Source organism: Physeter macrocephalus, chromosome 18 (genome assembly GCF_002837175.3).
Source record: "Physeter macrocephalus isolate SW-GA chromosome 18, ASM283717v5, whole genome shotgun sequence".
NCBI classification, from domain to species: Eukaryota; Metazoa; Chordata; class Mammalia; order Artiodactyla; family Physeteridae; genus Physeter; species Physeter macrocephalus.
Window position 1 is genome coordinate 84,027,921 of NC_041231.1, and position 21,810 is coordinate 84,049,730.

Sequence of the window (21,810 nt, forward strand, 5' to 3'; positions counted from 1 at the left end):
TTATATGTAAGCCTCCTGAATCTCTTTAAGTCTTTTTTTTTGGTTCATGATTTTTGTTTTGCATGATTTCAGGTAGTTTTGAACTTGAAATGTTCTCCTCTTGCCTTCAAAGAGAAACATTAACTAAGATATATACTAGGTAAATGATGGAACATCATTTCCTTGGTTTTGTATGACTTTCTTCAAAATTCTGAGAGCCATGTCCTCAAAATTTGTAGATTATTTTTTCCTGAACAGCTTTTCCTCTGTCTCTTCCTCCCCACCCCACTGCCCCCATCTCTGTTTAGAAACATCTCATTCATCCCCGAAAGAGTACCACATTCTCCTGAAGGGCAGCTGGTCTCATGTCCCCCTACACATGGTACCAGAATATTTTCTGATGCATTGCTGTCATTGTGCTCCTCTTGGATCAAAGCCCCTGCACTGTGTTCTGCAGGATCCATCTACTCCAGGCTCTAGTGTGGCTCTCAGAGCTTCAACAGCCCAAGCTCTAAGTACAACCACGAAATTCAATCAAGTAGAGAATTCCAGTTTGGGTCTAAGTAAATCAAAATTTTGCTGAAAAATTACAACTTGGGTAAAACTGGTACAATTCTTCCTCATAGTCGATTTTTATAAAATACCTTCAGAATCAGGATGTTACATTAGTATTCAGAGATACTCACAGAGGTGAAGGTCAATGCCCCTGCAGTGCCAGGCACTATTTTTCTTGGTCCTCTGATCTCAGTGCCAAAAATACTAAACAGTCCACTTTTTCAAATGCAGGGAGGTAACGGTTTGTTGTTCTTTCTCGGATGGATCAGGGTCATCTTGACATCCTTTTGCTCAGGTGGGTTCACTGGCAAAAGCATGATCATCTCACTCAAACCTGTTACACCTTCTGAATACATATCAATCCTGAAAAACAAAATGACCAAATTGTCAAATGTCTCCTGCCTTAGATTTTATAGTTTAAGAATGTGTAAGAGTGGGGCATCAGGAGGTGATAAAAGTAATTCTCCTCCACTGGGTGCATTCTTCTATGCCAGTCATTCAGTTATGAGTTTTATTAATTTGAACATCTCATTCTAGAACAAGCCATTAAGGTAGACATATGTCTAATATTTTGGTTATACACATGATCAAATATAGGGACAAAGCACACCGGTGACCCATCCAGAGTCAGAGGCAAGAGAGAAATGGGTGAATCACTACAGGTAACCACCGAGACCACACATAGGGTTTGCCATGTCTGTTGTGGTGTGTTCTGTGCACAGTGTGATGCATTAGTGCCACCTCAGTCATGTCCAGAGAGAGTCCTGGCACCACGCTCCCAGTCACACCCCTCTCCCTGTCCCACCCTGTTACACCACCAGGATCATTTAGATGCCCAATATCAGTAGTTCCTCCAACTATTTCCCACAGAACATGGCTCCACACCCTCTCCACATACGGTTGCCTGGCTCTGGCCTTGTTTGCATTTCTCAAGACTCCACCCAAAATATATCGTGAGGGGACTTCCCTGGTGGTTCAGTGGTAAATAATCCGCCTTACAATGCAAAGGGCGCGGTTTGATCCGTGGTCAGGGAACTAAGATCACACATGTGGAGGGGCAACTAAGCCCAAGCGCCACAACTAGAGAGCCTGCATGCCACAAACTACAGAGCGCACTGCTCTGGAACCTGTGCACCACAACTAGAGAGAGAAAACCTGCACATCACAATGAAAGATCCTGTGTGCCACAACTAAGACCTGATGCAGCCAAAAATAAAATAAAATAAATAAATAAGTAATAAATAAATCTTTAAAAAAAAAACAAAATATATCGTGAAATAGTGCAATTCTTCACACAGTTTCAACAATGTGTATTCCGGGTGATTTTTTGTTTTTGTTCCAAACAGGGCTTCCTGTAGGAGTTTCTTAAAGTAAAACTTTATTGAAATATATTCACATGGTATCATTTTCATCCTTTAAATTGTACTATCATTCTGAAACCATCACCACATTCTAATTCCAGAACATTATTTTTATCATTTTATCCAAAAGGAAATCCAGTGCCCTTGGCAGTCACTCTCCAATTCCTCCACGTTCCAGCCCCAGGTAACCACTCAACTACTTTCTATTTCTATGGATTTGAACATCTGGACATTTCATACATTTGGAATCATACAGTATGTGGCCTTTTGTGTCTGGTGTTTTTCATTTAGTATTTTTCAAAGTTCATTCATGTTGTCACATGCATCAGTACTTTACTCTTGTTCATGGCTAAAAATATTCCATTGTATGGATGTACCACCCTTTGTTCATCAATTCATCAGATGTTGGACATTTTGTTTGCTTCCACTTTTTGAATATTATGAACAACATTGCTATGCACTTTTGTGTACAAGTGTTAGTGTGGATGTATTTTTGACTCTCCTGGGTATAAACTTAGAAGTGGAATTGCTGAGTCATATGGTAACTATTTGTTTAACTTTTTGAGTAACTGCTCACAGTTCATTACATGATTTTAATATCAGTCATGTGGCCCCATCACAACAGAGAACAATATGCTTGTATTGAATAAATCTGGCTGCTTCAGACTTACAGTAAAATGTTCCAGATAATCCTGGCATCTTGAGGACCAGCCTTTGTTAACTCTGTCAAGTGGCCAGTCCATATAAAGGACTGATAAATTAGCTTCCTGGTCATCATTCTAAAATTTCTGAAACTTAAGAATCAATTCCTTTAAATCCTTCCCTTTCCAGTCTTTATCCTCTAGACACTCAGGCACTTTGTCCCTTGCCTCTAGCTGTTGGTGGGTGTCCAGCCTGAGCTCCCGGATTCATGGTTCCAGCATCCTCCTGGCTTTATAGTTCATCCGTGTTTGGAAACCTCTGTCACTGTACTATATCCATGGACCACATCCTCTTTCATAAGCTCTTGATTCCACTCCAAGTTCCACTCTTCCCTCATCCTCATAGGTCTCTGCTGTACTCAGTTATACCCACTAAGGTCTATACTGCTGTCGGTCATGATCCCTGTGAGCACATCCTGCTCACTCAGGGAAGGACCTAGATCGTTCCTATTAATCATTGATGAAAGAACCGAAAAAGTACTGTACAGGGCTCTCTCTTTCATGTCTTTCCCATAGAGGTTGTATTTGGTGGCAATGTAGTTGAGAATGGCTCTGGTCTGCACCAGCTTCATCCCATCAATTTCAACCATGGGCACTTGCGGGAACATCAAACTCCCTTCTTTTGAAAGAAGAAAAAAAAAAGAGTGAAGTATTTGATGAATTACACCCTTCTAGGATGAAAAAATGTTGAAATAACTGCAGATATAAAATGAAACACTAAAATGATCTGGTACGCTTAGGCAGGATGGCATTTTGGTTTTAGCTTCCTATAGTCCTTCTTTTTCTTATCAATCTGCCTTTTACTTTTAAACTTATTATTTCATTTCTCTTTTTATTTCCCATTCAGATACATGGGAGGTCCCTTTTAATTCTGTGTCAGTTTGTCTTCACGGATATTTTAGAAAGAAGTTGGAAGAAGCTGCAATAGGTTGCCATTTCAAATGGGAAGTTCTCAAGTAAGTCTCACATCATATAAGGCAGGTTTGGAGAGATTTCTATGTGGAGGTCCCTTTCCCTGCTCACCAAGTCTGCAATATTGCTAGGATGTTACCTTGTCCAACCTGTCAGAGAAAAGAATTCAAGGCAACTGCTGGACCTGTTGCTCCCCTCTTCTTTCTAATGCATTTGTTTTCCTTGGGTGGGAGGGCTGTGTGGCATCCTGAACTGATACAGTCACTCACGGTGCAGAAAAGCGGGGAGAGCCCAGAGAGGGCATTCACAGGGCACCGGGGCCGGTTCCTTTAGCAAATAGAGTTCCAGCCCTTCCTAGTCCTGAGTGAGCTGCAAGACCTGCTCAAGGAGCCCCACCCCTTACCTTTAACCATGCTTCTCCCTCTCCACTGACCCAATGCACACACATGGCATTGCTGGGGTTGAAGTCTCAACTTAAGATTTCTACTAGATCCTCCCATCAGAGGAATTTAGTTTCTTGGTCTTACCATTTCTTAACTTATCCAAGTCTTCTGGAGTTTTTATAAATATCTCTTCAAACTGGAAAGCAGAAACAGTCAATGAGTTTTTGTTATTTCATTCCATAACGTTATTGAACTTGAATGACCAATGTCTGGTGCATACTATGGAGAAGCTAAGATTTCCGAATTGGGCAGGGTACACAGAGGACAATGATCGTGGCCATTTAGAAATTTAGATTAGAGCCACCAAGATAAAAGCATGGGTTGCAGCACATAACTGCTTATTTTGCAGCTTCAATTCACCTCCACACCGTCTCCACCTCTGTCAATCATTAGGTTGTGATTGGGAGGGGGAAATCACTGGAGGGAAGGGACTGGGAAGTTCTTTTAGTTATGGAGTTTTAATATCTCTGGAAAGCCCTTCTCTCCTTGTGAAATCAGGACAAGGTATTGTGTGTCCCCCAGCATGCAGTACCCATGGGGCCAGTGACCCCCAAGATGCTGCCACCAGGGGCCTCTGTTGTATATTACCTCCCTCCATTCAACTCTATATTTTAAAAAGGGGTTTGATGGTGAAAAGTTTGGGAATTGAGAGTTTCTAACTTGCTAAACAGTTTATTGTGGCTCTACATGATCCCATAGGGTCAGACTATACAGACAGTGAGGTGTGTGGGCAACAATTTATAAAGCACCCAGTTCTAGACAACATAGGGGGTGGTGGGTGGTCAGTGTGGGAGGGTGGCCAAGGTAGGATGGGACTTGCTGGTGGGCTGTTGCTTGTGAGGCTGACGGAGATGGGGTTGTGAGGATCAGCCTTTGGACCCAGAGAACCCAGAAGTCCCGACCAAGAGCCTCTGGTAAGCCTTGTCCCACACCCTCCTCAGTCAGGCTGGGCTGAAGAAGAGGAGGCTTGGGATCCTCTCAAAATCCCCCCCTACTTCAGCCTCCTGTGCTGAACTCATCCTGCATAGGGGCTCTGAACACATCCTTGAACCCCAAAGCTGGATCACAGCGAAAACTGTGGGTTGCTGATTTATAGAAATTAAACAACCTAAACTGGCACTGTTTGAATTTTTATGTACTTGTTTCTTCATGAACTTGATAACGGACAAGGCTAACGTCCTGTGCATTCATGAAGCAATCGAGAAAGTGTAATCGCAAGGTTTAAGTAAACATGTTGTTAGGAGGCTAAGAGAGCACACTAGAGGTTCCCTTTGCAGGACAACACCTCATCTGAAACCCTCCTTTACTGCTTGCTCTCCCCTGAGGGACCAGATCTCTGGAGTCTGTCCATGACTCCCTCCCCAGGAAACCCGCACAGAGTTGCTATGTCCTTCTGACCTGAGTTAAGAAGTGCTTTTCTCAGCGACACCTCTAGAAGGAAGCACTCAACAGAGTCCCACATGTGCTCCTGGGAATATGGCATTTTAACACTGTAAAATGCTTGGGTGTCCTCCCAGATGCTCCCACCCCTGTTTTAATCACCCACTTACTTGTCTGCCTCCTCACTAGAGTGTAAGCTGCCTGAGGGCAGGGACTGTGTCTGTCTCATTCATTTCCATATCCCCAGAACTTAGTACAGAGCCTGGTACTAAAGGTGCCCCCCACCTCAAAATCATTGCTGAGTGAATATATTAACTCTTTAACAGATGGTTTGTTACAGTTGGCTCATTCCCATATTTGTGATTATATCAACTTTAACTACATTTATTTTCTAATATTATATACATTTATCCATTTATTGTGGAAATTTCTAGCATGTACAAAAATTAAAGTACAGTGCTTCTCATACCCTTCATACATCTTTAATAATTATCAACTCAAGCCAATCTTGTGTCATCTCTATGCCCATCCACCCTCCCCTTCTTGTAAAAATGGAAGAAGATCCTAGATAGCCTATCATTTCATCCTTATATACTTGATGCATATTTCTAAAACGTAAGAACTATTTTGAACATAAACACAGTAATAAACCTAGAATCACAACTAAAATATTAACAATAGTTCTTTAATAACTTATGCTCAGTCAACAATCAAGTTTCCACGTGTTGTATGTGTCACAAAGAATATTTACAGTTTGTTGAAATGAAATCCAAATAAGGTTCACGCAATTGGATAGCTGATGTTTCTTTTGTTTCCTTTAAAAATGAAAAAAAATTGTTTTCCTGCTCTTCCATGGGCAGGATTATTTACATATTCATTTGGTCAAATCAGTCCATTTCTTTTTTAATGTGCAGCTATTTTTATGTAATGAAAAATCATCCCCAGCTCCTCAAGTGTGGAAGTCTCCTAGCTTATACGAGAAAAGCACTTTGATAGTCAATTTAGATTCAAGTTAAGTGGACCTATCTCCACTCCAGCTGCAGCCAGGAGCCACCGGATGGCCAACATCCTGCCTCATGCGTTGACATAGTGAAGCTTGGGCTTTCCTGCCATGATAGCAGTCCCTCAGTTACCGTAAAGCTGGATGAATCAGACCACAGAAGCAAACTGCACTTTATAGCGTATGTTCGAACAGAAGGGGTAGTGTCTGCCTTCTTCATGGCGGCATTGGAGGGGTCCCATGTGGTTCTTCCTTGGACCAAATTCTCACCTATCAGTGGGCATCATTGTGAAACTGCACCAAACCAAGTCTCAGATTACATCTGTCCTCACTCTGAGGACATAAACAGAGCAGCTTTGTTCTTACACAGATGTCACCTTGGGCCTGTGAGGGGCTTTGAAACCAGAAAACTTCACGAACAGAGAGAAGCAGGGAGTAGCGTCAGTCTTTGGTTGCCATTATGCACTTGTTCAAAAACATTAACTGGGGCTGAATCCTGCCTTGACCGTCCCCAAACCCTTCTAGATTCTCTGCACAGAAGAGGACGCTCATTCCTTTTTTTCTATTGGAATTCTATATTTTTTCACGGCTGGGTGAATTTTATTTTACCATCTAGAGAAAGAGATGTTAGTACATTACCTTTACAGTATATGGAAAGGAACTAACGTATGTTTAGTGTCTACCACATAGTGGGCATTTCTCATTTTTATCCTCATTTCATCTTCATAACAATTACTTGAGGTAAATTCTGTTATTATTCTAAGTTTACAGTTGAGGATTTTGATGACTCTAGAGGTTAAACGACTAGCCTAAAACAAGTGGGGAACTTATTCAAATGCACTTTTATTTGACACCAGTGTCTTGGAACTTCACCACACCAGTGTTTGCCAACTATGGGTTGTGGCCCATTGTGGACTCTGTGAAATCAACACAGCCGGTTCTAACTACCATTTTTCAATTGCAATATAATAGTAAATACCAGGGTGTATCATACATAGTAAGGCTAAGTACTTTTTGCTAAAACTTTCATTTTAGTTACAGTTATGTTGTGTGTGAGTGTCTGTAACAGAGAAGACCAAGCCTGGCCCAGGCTAGGAATGCAAACGCATGGGTCAAAATATCTGTGTTAACAAAAATTGGGCAAGCTGGAAACTGTTAGGTGAGCCAAAATAGGTTGTGAAAGAATTCACAGAAATATTAGCAAGGAGAGAAAAGAGAGTTTTTATTTACTTTCCAAGGGAGGAAAGGGGCCAGACACATAGCGTGGCATCAGCACGGAAGGGTGGGAGTTTGAGTCTTTATTGGGCTTCAAAGGGCAAGGTGCAGGAAAAGGGGGAGGGTTTATGTCTATTCTGGTCCACAGCAGTACCCAGGCTGGCTGTGTCTCTACAGGATGTGGTTTTTCGGAGAATAGACTTGCAGTCTTCAGTAATTTTCCAGTTCTTGGGTGTCTGAAAGAGATTTATAGTGGTCCTTGACCGGCACTACTCTATTGTGAACAATGTTAGATGGGTTTACAGAAACCAAAGACCCAAACCAGGGACTTCCCTGGCTGTCCAGTGGTTAAGACTTCACCTTCCAATGCAGGGGGTGCAGGTTCAATCCCTGGTCGGGGAGCTAAGGTCCCACATGACTGCCGGCCAAAAAACCAAAACATAAAACAGAGGCAATATTGTAACAAATTCAATAAAGGCTTTAAAAAATGGTCCACATTAAAAAAAATATTAAAAAAAAAACAAAACAAAGTCTTGACTGAGGAAAAGCAAGCAGACGTAATATTTTAATCCAAGCTCTCCTCTTACTATTTTGAAATATTGTTTCCTTAACTGTAACCCAGACCCCTAAGCTTCGTCTGCAACGTTAAGGGCTGGTGCTGGGACTCTCTACTAATTTTACCTTAAAATCAAATTAAACTGTAGAAGCAACACACTTCATAAAACTGGTACTTCTTTAACTTTTTGATTATTCAGATATTATCAAATATATATATATGGCTTGTATAAATACTTAATAAAAATAAAGATTAAATATATACATCAATTTCAGCTTTTTTTTTTTTCCCATTTGGGAAAAAATACTGCTGAAAAATTCAATTTCCTCTCTCACTGAGTTATCAACAGGGATAGAATGGGCCTTCTTGCCTCTGCTAACCTCTAGTGGTGTCGGCAATTGTGGTTAAAAAGAACAGAAAAAGCAGGTGGAAATGGAAGGGGAAAGAAAGGACACGCTCCTTGTGGAATGCATGGAAATCCCAAACACGTTTTAGTTAGAAATGCAATTTAGACCACTGACACGAAAACTCATTGACCGGTGCTGGTTAAATACCATTTCCTCTCAAACAAAAGGTTGCCATAGTTGCAAAAATAGCAACCATGTCGTTACCACATTTTACCTGGGAAGCAACTAGAGTAAAGAATCTCAACCTAAATCTGCAACCCAGGAACTGCCTAAATCAGAGCTGAATTCAGGGCAGACCAGTGACAGATGTTATGTGGAGGCAGAGCCCTGGGTTATATCGTAAGTGCTGTTCACATCCCGTTCTCTGGAGTTGTTACTGGAGAAGGGTATGGACCCAAGGACAACAGTTATGAAGAGGTAATCAAGGCCGCCAGGGAGGTGGAGCGGTGATGCATTTTGTTCCAGGCACTATCTATATGGCGTTGCGAGGACCAATACCCTCATTCTACAAGTAAGGAGACAGAGGCTCAGAGAGATAAAACTTGCTTCGTCACCGAGCTGGCAGAGCCAGACGCCAGGTCTTTCTGATGCCAGTTTCACCATATGCCTCTCACCCTCAGTGGAAGGAAGGAAGCAAACCATGAACTGGGGTTTGAAACATGTACCAAAGCCACCACCATTGGGAGCATGTGAGGGTCTCAAATATAAAGCAGGGAGAGATAGAGCCGGGAGGTGGACAGGGCAGCCCAGGACTTTGACTCCTGAGTAGATAAAATACAGGACACAGGCAACGTTTCGGACATACTTGTACCAAAAAACTATCTGTTGCTTATCTGAAATGCAAATTTAACTGGGCATCTTGCACTTTTATTGGCTAAATCTACAACCCTACTCCTGGGTACCTTTTGTGTCTGGTTAGTTTGAGTCGGAGGCAGGGTCTTGGAATTGTCCTTAATAAGCAAATGCTTGATGATTCCTGTGGTATAGATAGCAAACAGGGGATGAAAGAAGATAGAACATTCTCACACCTGGTAAGGGTCACATTCTACGTGGGGAGCCAAGACTGTGCTTGTTTGGGAAGATGAGTAAGAATACAGGCCGTGTCTAAAACGTCAGTGGGCACATAGATACGTGAGATCTTGTTAAGATGCAGATTCTGATTCAGCAGGTCTGGGGCCAGGCCTGAGACTCTGCCTTTCAGCTCCTAGGGGCTCCCCACGCTGCTGGCCTGGGGCCGCACTCGAGGAATAAGCGTGTACCGTGTGAGTAGTTCAGACCCGAGTGCTCTCCAGATGGAGCTGTCCACGCCACGATGGGTGGGAGACCCCGGGGCCCACGGCTGAAGTCTCAAGAATCGGGGTTTCAGACACAGCGTTCTGCCTCGATTACCGTCAGGCTGTTGGTCCTAATCTTTCGCTTTGGGCAAAAGACACACAAGGCACTGCTCAGCCAGAATTGTTGACCTGGGGGTGTTATCTCTTTTCTATCAGCGATTTCTGCAGTGTTCTGACACGTGGGGCAGAACATTTATTTTCCGGCAGATACCTGTGTTAAAGGATGCAGAGATCTCATTTCATCTTTCTGTCACTAGAGTAAAGCACCCACTTCCCCACAATCCCACTTTTCAATGCTTAATTCTTTTTGAATTACAGGGAGCAGGACTGAACTGTGGGCCCAGACCTAGAGAGACTCCTAAGGGGCAAACCCCAACTGCGGGAGGGCCAGGCAGGCATTTGGGAGCAGACAGTCTTCCCTGCCCTGGACCAGCCACCATGCTGCCACCAGATGTATCTCTGTTGTGGACTTCTAGGCCTCCTACCTCATATTTGGCCGACTTGGAGGCAGATGTCGTCTTCAGGGTCATCAGCACAAATCTCTACTCCCCACTGCAGGTTTGGAAGGAGAGAAAAACTGAGATTTACGGAGGAGGGTCTGCTATGCACCAAGCATTGAGCCTAAATCCACCACTGGATTCACAAACTCGCCTGATTTTTAATTTTTGTTAAATTCATTTCATGTGTGTGAATAAACATCTGTCTTTAGAGTTAATAGACAAACCGGACACTGCAAGGGTATCTTTTTGCTCTTCTTGATGTGGATTCCCTGATTAAACAGAAGATGATTTTGGAAATTGTTCAGGTAGGGGATAATCCTTCACATGAAAAAGGCTTTGTAATTCCATTCCGCAGGAGAGACTGGGGCTGCCCCTCCCTTTTGGCGGATCATAGAGAGAGGTCTGAGGATGGGCAACACAGCAGGAAATGGCTCTGGTCTGCACCAGCTTCATCCCATCAATTTCAACCATGGGCACTTGCGGGAACATCAAACTCCCTTCTTTTGAAAGAAGAAAAAAAAAAGAGTGAAGTATTTGATGAATTACACCCTTCTAGGATGAAAAAATGTTGAAATAACTGCAGATATAAAATGAAACACTAAAATGATCTGGTACGCTTAGGCAGGATGGCATTTTGGTTTTAGCTTCCTATAGTCCTTCTTTTTCTTATCAATCTGCCTTTTACTTTTAAACTTATTATTTCATTTCTCTTTTTATTTCCCATTCAGATACATGGGAGGTCCCTTTTAATTCTGTGTCAGTTTGTCTTCACGGATATTTTAGAAAGAAGTTGGAAGAAGCTGCAATAGGTTGCCATTTCAAATGGGAAGTTCTCAAGTAAGTCTCACATCATATAAGGCAGGTTTGGAGAGATTTCTATGTGGAGGTCCCTTTCCCTGCTCACCAAGTCTGCAATATTGCTAGGATGTTACCTTGTCCAACCTGTCAGAGAAAAGAATTCAAGGCAACTTCTGGGCCTGTTGCTCCCCTCTTCTTTCTAATGCATTTGTTTTCCTTGGGTGGGAGGGCTGTGTGGCATCCTGAAGTGATGCAGTCACTCACGGTGCAGAAAGGCAGGGAGAGCCCAGAGAGGGCATTCACAGGGCACCGGGGCCGGTTCCTTTAGCAAATACTCAGAGTTCCAGCCCTTCCTAGTCCTGAGTGAGCTGCAAGACCTGCTCAAGGAGCCCCACCCCTTACCTTTAACCATGCTTCTCCCTCTCCACTGACCCCCCTCCCACCATGCACACACATGGCATTGCTGGGCTTCAAACCTCAACTTATGACTTTTACTAGATCCTCCCATCAGAGGAATTTAGTTTCTTGGTCTTACCATTTCTTAACTTATCCAAGTCTTCTGAAGTTTCCATAAATATCTCTTCAAACTGGAAAGCAGAAATAGTCAGTGAATTTTTATTATTTCATTCCACAGCATTACTGAGCATGCATTCCACAGCATTTTTGTTATTTCATTCCACAGCATGGCCTCTGTCTGGTGCAGACTATGGAGACTAGGATTTCTGAGTTTGGCAGGGTACACAGAGGACAGTGATCATGGCCACCTGGAAATTTAGATTAGAGCCACCAAGATAAAAGCATGGGTTGCAGCACATAACTGCTTATTTTGCAAGTTCAATTCACCTCCACCCTGTCTCCACCTCTGTCAGTGATTAGGTAGTGATTTGGGAGGGGGATATCACTGGAGGGAAAGAACTGGGAAGTTCTTCTAGTTATGGAGGTTTTTTTTTTTGTTTTTTTTTTTGTTTGTTTGTTTGTTTTTTGCAGTACGCGGGCCTCTCACCGCCGTGGCCTCTCCCGTTGCGGAGCACAGGCTCCGGATGCGCAGGCCCAGCGGCCATGGCTCACGGGCCCAGCCGCTCCGCGGCACGCGGGATCCTCCCGGACCGGGGCACGAACCCGTGTCCCCTGCATCGGCAGGCAGATTCCCAACCACTGCGCCACCAGGGAAGCCCAGTTATGGAGTTTTAATATCTCTGGAAAGACTTTCTCTCCCTGTGAGATCAGGACAGGGTATTGGGTGTCCCCCAGCATGGGGTATCCATGGGGCCACTGACCCCCAAGATGCTGCCACCAGGGACCTCTGCTGTATATTACCTCCCTCCATTCAATTTTATATTTTGAAAAGGGGTCTTGATGGTGAAAAGTTTAAGAATTGGGGGTTTCTAACTTGCTCAGTGGAACAGTTTATTGTGGCTCTACATGATCCCATAGGGTCAGACTATACAGACAGTGAGGTGTGTGGGAAACAATTTATAAAGCAGCCAGTTCAAGACAACATAAGGGATGGTGGGTGGTCAGTGTGGGAGGGTGGCCAAGGTAGGATGGGACTTGCTGGTGTGATGTTGCTTGTGAGGCTGACGGAGAAGGGGTTGTGAGGATCAGCCTCTGGGCCCAGAGAACCCAGAAGTCGTGACCAAGAGCCTCTGGTAAGCCTTGTCCCACACCCTCCTCAGTCAGGCTGGGCTGAAGAAGAGGAGGCTTGGGATCCTCTCAAAATCCCCCCCTACTTCAGCCTCCTGTGCTGAACTCATCCTGCATAGGGGCTCTGAACACATCCTTGAACCCCAAAGCTGGATCACAGCGAAAACTGTGGGTTGCTGATTTATAGAAATTAAACAACCTAAACTGGCACTGTTTGAATTTTTATGTACTTGTTTCTTCATGAACTTGATAACGGACAAGGCTAACGTCCTGTGCATTCATGAAGCAATCGAGAAAGTGTAATCGCAAGGTTTAAGTAAACATGTTGTTAGGAGGCTAAGAGAGCACACTAGAGGTTCCCTTTGCAGGACAACACCTCATCTGAAACCCTCCTTTACTGCTTGCTCTCCCCTGAGGGACCAGATCTCTGGAGTCTGTCCATGACTCCCTCCCCAGGAAACCCGCACAGAGTTGCTATGTCCTTCTGATCTGAGTTAAGAAGTGCTTTTCTCAGCGACACCTCTAGAAGGAAGCACTCAACAGAGTCCCACATGTGCTCCTGGGAATATGGCATTTTAACACTGTAAAATGCTTGGGTGTCCTCCCAGATGCTCCCACCCCTGTTTTAATCACCCACTTACTTGTCTGCCTCCTCACTAGAGTGTAAGCTGCCTGAGGGCAGGGACTGTGTCTGTCTCATTCATTTCCATATCCCCAGAACTTAGTACAGAGCCTGGTACTAAAGGTGCCCCCCACCTCAAAATCATTGCTGAGTGAATATATTAACTCTTTAACAGATGGTTTGTTACAGTTGGCTCATTCCCATATTTGTGATTATATCAACTTTAACTACATTTATTTTCTAATATTATATACATTTATCCATTTATTGTGGAAATTTCTAGCATGTACAAAAATTAAAGTACAGTGCTTCTCATACCCTTCATACATCTTTAATAATTATCAACTCAAGCCAATCTTGTGTCATCTCTATGCCCATCCACCCTCCCCTTCTTGTAAAAATGGAAGAAGATCCTAGATAGCCTATCATTTCATCCTTATATACTTGATGCATATTTCTAAAACGTAAGAACTATTTTGAACATAAACACAGTAATAAACCTAGAATCACAACTAAAATATTAACAATAGTTCTTTAATAACTTATGCTCAGTCAACAATCAAGTTTCCACGTGTTGTATGTGTCACAAAGAATATTTACAGTTTGTTGAAATGAAATCCAAATAAGGTTCACGCAATTGGATAGCTGATGTTTCTTTTGTTTCCTTTAAAAATGAAAAAAAATTGTTTTCCTGCTCTTCCATGGGCAGGATTATTTACATATTCATTTGGTCAAATCAGTCCATTTCTTTTTTAATGTGCAGCTATTTTTATGTAATGAAAAATCATCCCCAGCTCCTCAAGTGTGGAAGTCTCCTAGCTTATACGAGAAAAGCACTTTGATAGTCAATTTAGATTCAAGTTAAGTGGACCTATCTCCACTCCAGCTGCAGCCAGGAGCCACCGGATGGCCAACATCCTGCCTCATGCGTTGACATAGTGAAGCTTGGGCTTTCCTGCCATGATAGCAGTCCCTCAGTTACCGTAAAGCTGGATGAATCAGACCACAGAAGCAAACTGCACTTTATAGCGTATGTTCGAACAAAAGGGGTAGTGTCTGCCTTCTTCATGGCGGCATTGGAGGGGTCCCATGTGGTTCTTCCTTGGACCAAATTCTCACCTATCAGTGGGCATCATTGTGAAACTGCACCAAACCAAGTCTCAGATTACATCTGTCCTCACTCTGAGGACATAAACAGAGCAGCTTTGTTCTTACACAGATGTCACCTTGGGCCTGTGAGGGGCTTTGAAACCAGAAAACTTCACGAACAGAGAGAAGCAGGGAGTAGCGTCAGTCTTTGGTTGCCATTATGCACTTGTTCAAAAACATTAACTGGGGCTGAATCCTGCCTTGACCGTCCCCAAACCCTTCTAGATTCTCTGCACAGAAGAGGAAGCTCATTCCTTTTTTTCTATTGGAATTCTATATTTTTTCACGGCTGGGTGAATTTTATTTTACCATCTAGAGAAAGAGATGTTAGTACATTACCTTTACAGTATATGGAAAGGAACTAACATATGTTTAGTGTCTACCACATAGTGGGCATTTCTCATTTTTATCCTCATTTCATCTTCATAACAATTACTTGAGGTAAATTCTGTTATTATTCTAAGTTTACAGTTGAGGATTTTGATGACTCTAGAGGTTAAACGACTAGCCTAAAACAAGTGGGGAACCTATTCAAATGCACTTTTATTTGACACCAGTGTCTTGGAACTTCACCACACCAGTGTTTGCCAACTATGGGTTGTGGCCCATTGTGGACTCTGTGAAATCAACACAGCCGGTTCTAACTACCATTTTTCAATTGCAATATAATAGTAAATACCAGGGTGTATCATACATAGTAAGGCTAAGTACTTTTTGCTAAAACTTTCATTTTAGTTACAGTTATGTTGTGTGTGAGTGTCTGTAACAGAGAAGACCAAGCCTGGCCCAGGCTAGGAATGCAAACGCATGGGTCAAAATATCTGTGTTAGCAAAAATTGGGCAAGCTGGAAACTGTTAGGTGAGCCAAAATAGGTTGTGAAAGAATTCACAGAAATATTAGCAAGGAGAGAAAAGAGAGTTTTTATTTACTTTCCAAGGGAGGAAAGGGGCCAGACACATAGCGTGGCATCAGCACGGAAGGGTGGGAGTTTGAGTCTTTATTGGGCTTCAAAGGGCAAGGTGCAGGAAAAGGGGGAGGGTTTATGTCTATTCTGGTCCACAGCAGTACCCAGGCTGGCTGTGTCTCTACAGGATGTGGTTTTTCGGAGAATAGACTTGCAGTCTTCAGTAATTTTCCAGTTCTTGGGTGTCTGAAAGAGATTTATAGTGGTCCTTGACCGGCACTACTCTATTGTGAACAATGTTAGATGGGTTTACAGAAACCAAAGACCCAAACCAGGGACTTCCCTGGCTGTCCAGTGGTTAAGACTTCACCTTCCAATGCAGGGGGTGCAGGTTCAATCCCTGGTCGGGGAGCTAAGGTCCCACATGACTGCCGGCCAAAAAACCAAAACATAAAACAGAGGCAATATTGTAACAAATTCAATAAAGGCTTTAAAAAATGGTCCACATTAAAAAAAATATTAAAAAAAAAACAAAACAAAGTCTTGACTGAGGAAAAGCAAGCAGACGTAATATTTTAATCCAAGCTCTCCTCTTACTATTTTGAAATATTGTTTCCTTAACTGTAACCCAGACCCCTAAGCTTCGTCTGCAACGTTAAGGGCTGGTGCTGGGACTCTCTACTAATTTTACCTTAAAATCAAATTAAACTGTAGAAGCAACACACTTCATAAAACTGGTACTTCTTTAACTTTTTGATTATTCAGATATTATCAAATATATATATATGGCTTGTATAAATACTTAATAAAAATAAAGATTAAATATATACATCAATTTCAGCTTTTTTTTTTTTCCCATTTGGGAAAAAATACTGCTGAAAAATTCAATTTCCTCTCTCACTGAGTTACCAACAGGGATAGAATGGGCCTTCTTGCCTCTGCTAACCTCTAGTGGTGTCGGCAATTGTGGTTAAAAAGAACAGAAGAAGCAGGTGGAAATGGAAGGGGAAAGAAAGGACACGCTCCTTGTGGAATGCATGGAAATCCCAAACACGTTTTAGTTAGAAATGCAATTTAGACCACTGACACGAAAACTCATTGACCGGTGCTGGTTAAATACCATTTCCTCTCAAACAAAAGGTTGCCATAGTTGCAAAAATAACAACCATGTCGTTACCACATTTTACCTGGGAAGCAACTAGAGTAAAGAATCTCAACCTAAATCTGCAACCCAGGAACTGCCTAAATCAGAGCTGAATTCAGGGCAGACCAGTGACAGATGTTATGTGGAGGCAGAGCCCTGGGTTATATCGTAAGTGCTGTTCACATCCCGTTCTCTGGAGTTGTTACTGGAGAAGGGTATGGACCCAAGGACAACAGTTATGAAGAGGTAATCAAGGCCGCCAGGGAGGTGGAGCGGTGATGCATTTTGTTCCAGGCACTATCTATATGGCGTTGCGAGGACCAATACCCTCATTCTACAAGTAAGGAGACAGAGGCTCAGAGAGATAAAACTTGCTTCGTCACCGAGCTGGCAGAGCCAGACGCCAGGTCTTTCTGATGCCAGTTTCACCATATGCCTCTCACCCTCAGTGGAAGGAAGGAAGCAAACCATGAACTGGGGTTTGAAACATGTACCAAAGCCACCACCATTGGGAGCATGTGAGGGTCTCAAATATAAAGCAGGGAGAGATAGAGCCGGGAGGTGGACAGGGCAGCCCAGGACTTTGACTCCTGAGTAGATAAAATACAGGACACAGGCAACGTTTCGGACATACTTGTACCAAAAAACTATCTGTTGCTTATCTGAAATGCAAATTTAACTGGGCATCTTGCACTTTTATTGGCTAAATCTACAACCCTACTCCTGGGTACCTTTTGTGTCTGGTTAGTTTGAGTCGGAGGCAGGGTCTTGGAATTGTCCTTAATAAGCAAATGCTTGATGATTCCTGTGGTATAGATAGCAAACAGGGGATGAAAGAAGATAGAACATTCTCACACCTGGTAAGGGTCACATTCTACGTGGGGAGCCAAGACTGTGCTTGTTTGGGAAGATGAGTAAGAATACAGGCCGTGTCTAAAACGTCAGTGGGCACATAGATACGTGAGATCTTGTTAAGATGCAGATTCTGATTCAGCAGGTCTGGGGCCAGGCCTGAGACTGCCTTTCAGCTCCTAGGGGCTCCCCACGCTGCTGGCCTGGGGCCGCACTCGAGGAATAAGCGTGTACCGTGTGAGTAGTTCAGACCCGAGTGCTCTCCAGATGGAGCTGTCCACGCCACGATGGGTGGGAGACCCCGGGGCCCACGGCTGAAGTCTCAAGAATCGGGGTTTCAGACACAGCGTTCTGCCTCGATTACCGTCAGGCTGTTGGTCCTAATCTTTCGCTTTGGGCAAAAGACACACAAGGCACTGCTCAGCCAGAATTGTTGACCTGGGGGTGTTATCTCTTTTCTATCAGCGATTTCTGCAGTGTTCTGACACGTGGGGCAGAACATTTATTTTCCGGCAGATACCTGTGTTAAAGGATGCAGAGATCTCATTTCATCTTTCTGTCACTAGAGTAAAGCACCCACTTCCCCACAATCCCACTTTTCAATGCTTAATTCTTTTTGAATTACAGGGAGCAGGACTGAACTGTGGGCCCAGACCTAGAGAGACTCCTAAGGGGCAAACCCCAACTGCGGGAGGGCCAGGCAGGCATTTGGGAGCAGACAGTCTTCCCTGCCCTGGACCAGCCACCATGCTGCCACCAGATGTATCTCTGTTGTGGACTTCTAGGCCTCCTACCTCATATTTGGCCGACTTGGAGGCAGATGTCGTCTTCAGGGTCATCAGCACAAATCTCTACTCCCCACTGCAGGTTTGGAAGGAGAGAAAAACTGAGATTTACGGAGGAGGGTCTGCTATGCACCAAGCATTGAGCCTAAATCCACCACTGGATTCACAAACTCGCCTGATTTTTAATTTTTGTTAAATTCATTTCATGTGTGTGAATAAACATCTGTCTTTAGAGTTAATAGACAAACCGGACACTGCAAGGGTATCTTTTTGCTCTTCTTGATGTGGATTCCCTGATTAAACAGAAGATGATTTTGGAAATTGTTCAGGTAGGGGATAATCCTTCACATGAAAAAGGCTTTGTAATTCCATTCCGCAGGAGAGACTGGGGCTGCCCCTCCCTTTTGGCGGATCATAGAGAGAGGTCTGAGGATGGGCAACACAGCAGGAAAGAGGCAGTGCTGTCTTGTAATAAGGAAGAATAAATCTGACTCCATATTAGATCTGGTCCTTTTCCTGTGCTTAGTCATGCTGGCTCTGCACCTTTTGTGAAAGACTGTCGCCTGTAGGCTGAAATACACAGAATAGCCCGTTCTCAAGACTCTGACCTTTGAAAGTATGGCACTTTTCCATTCATACAGAGATAAAATCTGACTCCATATTAGATCTGGTCCTTTTCCTGTGCTTAGTCATGCTGGCTCTGCACCTTTTGTGAAAGACTGTCGCCTGTAGGCTGAAATACACAGAATAGCCCGTTCTCAAGACTCTGACCTTTGAAAGTATGGCACTTTTCCATTCATACAGAGATAAAAAGTTACAGAACGGAGCCTGTGCTCCGCAACGGGAGAGGCCACAACAGGGAGAGGCCCGCGTACCGCAAAAAAAAAAAAAAAAAAAAAGTTACAGAACAGAGAACAATATTTGTCTTGTTGGAGATGTACAAGAACACTGTGACCAGACCTACATGGACAGCTGCAAGAACAAAGGCTTCGCATCCCTGCTGGGGACTGGCCAGCACCAAGAAGTCTGCAGCCACCAGCCACACCTCTCCCCTTTTGGTATAAAAGAAGCCTGAATTCTAACTCGGGTAAGACGGTTCTTTGGGACATTAGTCCACCATCTTCTGGTCTGCTGGCTTTCTGAATAAAGTCTCTATTCCTTGTCCCAACACCTCATCTCTTGATTTATTGGTCTGCTGTGTAGCGAGCAATATGAGCTTGGACTCAGTAACAGTAACACCACCACCACTACCAGGGAAGTGAAAGTGAATCACCCACCCCCCTCTTCCCACCCTGGGCCACCAGTCTAGAGGACCTGCTTATTAGAATGCCCTCACCAGAGACTAGGCCAAGCAAGGAGGTCCCTGCAGGGCTGGACTCAATGCCATCAGAGGTCATGCTGGGAAACGAGATGGAATACTCTCTCCCCAACAATTTCTGGATCTTTTTAAAGGCTTGTGTTTTGTTTTGTTTTTTGTTTTTTTGTGGTACATGGGCCTTTCACTGTTGTGGCCTCTCCCGTTGCAGAGCACAGGCTCCGGACGCGCAGGCTCAGCGGCCATGGCTCACGGGCCCAGCCTCTCCACGGCATGTGGGATCTCCTCGGACCGGGGCACGAACCCGTGTCCCCTGCATCGGCAGGTGGATTCTCAACCACTGTGCCACCAGGGAAGCCCGAGGCTTGTGTTTTATAATCATTTTTTATTAACTTTGGAAGAAGGCGCCTTGGCCCTGGCAGGAGCAAGCCTGGCTTCTTCCCCTCGTCCGGGTCCTGGCTTGGGAATCTCAGTCCTCAGGCTTCTCAGGGCCTCAATTTCCTCACCTGTGCAAACTCAAACGCTCATATGTCTCTTGGAATGTTGTTGAAAGGATTAAATCATATAATAGATATAGAGCACCTGGAAGAGAGCCTGGTCCATAGAATATGCCTGGTAAATGTTACTTTTTTCTCATGACCTTTGTCTAAAGCAATCTCTAATCTCAATGTGGTGTAGTTACAGCATGAGGGACCCTTGATCCCTGATATAGCCATACCTATTTCCTGATACCTGAAGTTCCTTTTTGAAGGGACAAAGCTTTTACTACAGTTAAATATGAGGCATAAAGGACAAACTGTAGAGAGAGGTTACATAAATCTGAGAACTAATTGTGAAGGGGAAGAGGGCTGTGGTTAGAGAATCCAGAAAGAACAGGATCCCAGTCGGCTTCTTGGACAAGGATGGTGGTATGTACAGGGTCCTCCAGCCCAGGGTCTGTCTGTCAGCTCTGCAGGTCCTGAAACACCTCTGTGTAAAGTGCCTTTGGAGGTAACACAACAGGAGGGAGCTTACTTTCGTTAAAAACAAACAAGACAGCGTGTGAAATTGTGTCACATGCTGCAACGTGGATGAACCTTGGGAACATTATGCTAAGTGAAATACACCAGACACAAAAGGACAAACATTGTATGATTCCAATTTTTACCGAACCAAACTTGGGTCCGCTTGCCTGCTCGCAGTAAAGCCAATCTACTGATGCTGGATTGTGGTGAAGGAAAGTGCAGAGTTTATTATAAGGCGCCAGACAAGGAGCCCGGGATAGTTCATGCTCTAAAAGCCCAAACTCCCTGATGGGTTTCAGGGAGGCATTTTTAAAGGCCAGATGAGGGTGGGGTGTCCCAGGGTATGTGATCAACTTGTGTACAATTCTCTGATTGGTTGATGGCAAGGTAATGGTGTCACAGGGGTTAATTAACATTATCAACCCTCAGGCTCCAGTAGGTCTGGGTGTTAAGGGCTCATGGTCATCAGGGAGTAAACTTCTTCCATTTGGTGGGGGTTTTAGCATCTGTAAAACAACTCAGGAAAAATGCATCAGAAACTGTTAGCTAGGTATTTCAGAGAGGAACTAAAGCAGAGGACCTGGGGGAAGGGGCCTGTCTCCGGAAGTCCGGAAGTCCGCATAGGGTTCCGCGCAGTTACACACTACGATGATGTACCTAGAATAGGCAAATTCATGGAGACAGAAAATAGAATAGAGGTCACCAGGGGCTGGGGTAAGGGAGATGGGGAGTTATTATTTAATGGGTACACAGTTTCAGTTTGGGATGATTAAAAATTTCTGGAGATGGATAATGGTGATGGTTGCACTACAGTGTAAATGTGTTTTGTGCCACTGAAATGTACACTTAAAAATGGTTAAAACAGTAAATTTTAAGTCATGCATATTTTACCACAATAAAACACACATAAGAGACATATATACAAACCAGAGATATCTGTTATTTTACAAGAAGAAAATAATTTCCAGGAGGACCAGAATGCTCCTGATAGCCAGCCAACACACCCTTAACCCTGGAGAAAAATCTACAAGGGAAGCTGTGATGGACTTAGAGAATGAACTTATGGTTACCAGGGGGGAAAGGGTGGAGGGAAGGGATAGTTAGGGAGTTTGGGATTGACATGTACACACTGCTATTAAAAACGGATAACCAGGGGCTTCCCTGGTGGCACAGTGGTTGAGAGTCCGCCTGCCGATGCAGGGGACACGGGTTCGTGCCCCGGCCCGGGAAGATCCCACATGCCGCGGAG

At 43.8% G+C, this 21,810-nt stretch overlaps 1 pseudogene; it reads right to left on the reverse strand.

The window, feature by feature from the left end:
- Nucleotides 1–700: 700 nt before the first annotated feature.
- On the reverse strand, nucleotides 701–6,444 carry LOC102989297 (glutathione S-transferase A2-like; annotated as a pseudogene).
- Nucleotides 6,445–21,810: the final 15,366 nt, after the last annotated feature.